The sequence below is a fragment of the Anoplophora glabripennis genome, unplaced genomic scaffold (assembly GCF_000390285.2).
Source record: "Anoplophora glabripennis isolate ALB-LARVAE unplaced genomic scaffold, Agla_2.0 scaffold92, whole genome shotgun sequence".
Classification (NCBI taxonomy): domain Eukaryota; kingdom Metazoa; phylum Arthropoda; class Insecta; order Coleoptera; family Cerambycidae; genus Anoplophora; species Anoplophora glabripennis.
In genome coordinates, this window is record NW_019416269.1 from 855,603 (window position 1) to 859,635 (window position 4,033).

A 4,033-nucleotide genomic window follows, 5' to 3' on the forward strand; every position below is an offset into this window, starting at 1 on the left:
TAGTCACTAAACACAAGTCGAATTTTACTCTACTGCACTAGCACGTCTTCGTATATTCAGCTCTAAGACTGGATTGATCTGTCACAATACACTGGCTCCTGCCCTATGATGTATCCAGTAAAATATACTAATGTACACCCATTACCTGTTAGCATTAGTGTTACCCGATAATTATCTGAAACGAAATATTAGCACGCCCATGACCGGTTCTTATCTCGGGGTTTTATTACTCTCTTTCATTTCCAAACAGAGAATAGCTTGTTCGATTCCCAAGACTTTGGAACTTTCAAGTTATTAGAAATAGCAAGCTCGAATGCTATTTTCCGAATATCCTTGGGAGTCAACCCGAAATAAATACTTGAAGCGAGAAGTATGTATTCTTCCAATTCTTCTCCCTGTTCATCGGTAAAAATTTGTCGATTCCTTTGGTAGTCTATTTTTGTAGATGGTGTTGATACTGTGGTGTTGCTTATCTCTTCGCTAGTAAATTCCAAAATCCCTCGTGACAAACCTTAGAAATAGATTCGTGATAGTTTTTCACTTCTCTAGCAGCACGCAGCATCAATGCTGGTGAAACAAGCCCCCGAGAAGACTTTCTCTTATGATGCCTTGACATTTTTATGACTAGGTCTGAAACAAACAAACTTTTATGGTAGTAAAACCTCAAAAAATCAACAAGAAAAGGCAACACACAGGCATGGGGTTGGTTGTCACATGTCACATGTGAGCCCCTGTCAACTTGAGACAACCTGCCCCAAAACACGTTTTAGAATATAACCTCTCAAAATAAATTTAAATAAGTGTTTATTTAAAAAGCCATATAACGATATCATGAAACACAATATATCTAGCATCATAATACGCACCAAGATATATTACTATGCAAAATTTAAGTATACTTACGAGACTCGATACAGATGCACAAAAAATTACTTTCACTGTATGTAAAAAACAAACGCATGTACCTCCGTTAAGGCATTTCAGAGCAGACTGCTGATGTGAAGTACCGAGGGAGATGTTGCTATGGCGATCCTTCGACGACAATCAACGAACTCATTCGATTGTTTACTTTTCTGTCATGGCCGCTGTTACAACCAACCCGTGAGACAACCAACCGCGGTCTCCCCTACCTCGATTTATTTTCCTTTCAAATATTCTCCCAATGTTTTGTAAATACCCAATATTTTATTTAAGTGTTTCACGGACCATGCTAAGCTACGATGATGTGGTCGCCAGTTACCAAATTACCTTTCACTTCTTTATCTTTAACTAGGGATCTTTGACCTGCCTTCGTTATTCTCGGGCTAAGTTTCTGTGGGTGCGGACCCGCTATTAAAGCCCCTAGCCCCTACCCTGACGTTCATTTCAGTACTTATTGGATCTAAAGCAGACTGGTTATTCTCTGAGACATTCGGTAGTGGCCTATGCAACTGCGAGCATTCAGTGCTTCGCTCTTCTCCACTGTCGACATCTTTAACGGTGATTCTGCAAATACTTCACCGCAACTGAACCTTGGGTACGACCAGTTACAGATGCCACTACAGAACGTCTCAGAGAATCAACGTTGCTTAAGAGGCGGTTCTAGGAGTTCTAATAGTCGGTCCGTCCCCACAGGGTCTAGTCCGAGAACAACAGGAGCAGGTCAACGATTCCTAAATAATACTAACAGGTGGTGAGCAGATAACAGACCACGACATAACAACCCATAAAACTATCGTAGGTACTTTAAATGTTATCAAAGTTTTTATCACATAAGAATAAATAATACAGAGTGACCATTAAAGAAAATATGAGAGTCCTGTATCTCTGTAATCCGATTTTTACTTGCATTGGCAATTTAGTAGATATTAGAACATCTAAAAGAGTCCCCAAATCTTTTATTCTCACGTCATTTGTTTAGGCTGCCTCTGATTTTTTAAATTAGTTATTTTATTTTTTATGAAATTTGTTTTACAATTTACTGGTAAATTTGAAACAACAACGTTATTGACAGAAAATGGTGTGTACTACAATACGACCCACTACTCTTGCCTACAGCGAACTGCAGTCGTGGGAGGATCTCGTGAAATTTGTGGGAGATCATTTGAAATACGAGCCGCTTGATGAGCCTACGTTAATCGTAAGTACCATTGTGTTATCCCTTTTACAAAAGCACGGTTTTACATGCAATAAATAATTCAATTAAACATGAAATAAAATGATGATTTACTATTTAATATTAGCAGAATTAGAAAATCTTGCATAATTAAAGACGTGCAAAAATTTTCGAAATTATCTAGGATTAACAATTTACGTCCCAGAAAATGTTTTCTTATTGTTTTTCTTCAATATCTCGGTTGAATTGCAATTTACGAAGAAAATGCAAGAGATTATTTTTGTTTTAAATGAAATTTTCTACAATATCATATTTCAGAAATAGTTTTGCAATTAACAAATAGTTGCAAAAATCGATGTTTTTCTTAAAATTGCTGACAATTTTATAAAAATTTATAAATTAACTTATGTATTAAGAATTTATAAGTATTCAAGTATAACAAACACAATTTCGATTGAGGTCAAAAAGTCTAAAAACAAATGAGCTATTAACAAAAAGACGAAACTCTTAATATCTCCGGTGGATACAAATTATTTTTTTCTGTATTTTGTGTTTTTAACGCTGTTTCAAAATCTGCCCATACAATTAAAAAAAAATCAAATTTACATTCTGAAAACTAAGTTTTTCGGTCGCGTATAAAACTATGACCACGTAAAACATTCTCAAAAATTAATAAAATCGAAATTTGCATAATACGTTTGATTCATAAAGTCTTATAATTTTTATAGTCACCAAGTTTCGCAAGGATGCAAGATCTAGTAAAATTTTACCATAATTTCAAACTTCCCGATTAGCATGACGTGGTCTCATTCAGCATTTTTTTATTTGTTTAACGGAAAGATATTGCTATTTTAAGGTTCTCTGTAAAAAACTGGAATTTTATGTCAAGTCATACAAAAAAATCATAAACTGGCGCGCTGAGTATCCACTGAACCGGCGCGTGTGACGTCACCGCATGGGAAACCGCTGCCGCATGCCTGCGTGTGTTGTCAATCGGGTAGTCGGGTTTTGCCTCTTTAAGTTTCGATTGAGTACGTTGAGATGTGATGTAGGGCGCCGAATTAACGGTAGTTAAGGGGTAATTTGATTATTTTTTAAAAGGTCGAGTAAACATTTTTTTTCGATCTTCTGTCTTTATTAGGCTTTCGGAATATGTGGTTAAAATTAATGACATTATAACTGAATCACCCTGTTTATCGGTAGGTCACTACGTATCTACTTTCTGTTTTCCTATATTTAAAAGTACTCAAACTATTTTAGAAACAAAAGTATTTTTGATTCGTGTCCCAAAAATTATTATTTGCGTGTTAACGTGAAGGCTTGGACAGCACTGTTGTGGCAATCAATTCGAAACACCCTTTACTTTATTGACACGAAATTAAGTCATCTACCTGTAAAGTCATAAACTTCTAGCAAAGACGTGACTAATGATAATATTAATTTGGACTAAGCGGCGTGTTGTCCAATATCTGATCTGGTCAACATCGTTCGATGCGAAGAGCGCACCATTGTTGAGATTTATGGCCAGTAAATGAACTCTGATTTTCAGGGAGACTTTTACTCGGCCACTCAAGACAAATCGTTTCGAGTAGTAAAACGGTTTTTGCCGGATTTATTTCTACTTCGAATTGAACGTGAAAAATGTGCTTGTAATCTGGACGACTAGGGGCTTTTTCCGAGGGGCAGAGCTATAATTAGTAGTCCGGCTTGTTGAAATAGGGCCATTTAATAATCGAATCTGGGGGGGCCTTTAGTATTTGAACTTAGCGTTTATTAAAGTGTCGCTTAGATACTTGATTTGTTGGGGAATCTTGTATTTGTTTTTCATTTAAACAAAAATTATTTTACCAATGAAAAATATACAGGGTGTTCAGAAACTAACGTGCCGTACGTCAAGGGTGAAAATAAACGGATTTGGATTTAAATTTAGATTTTTAG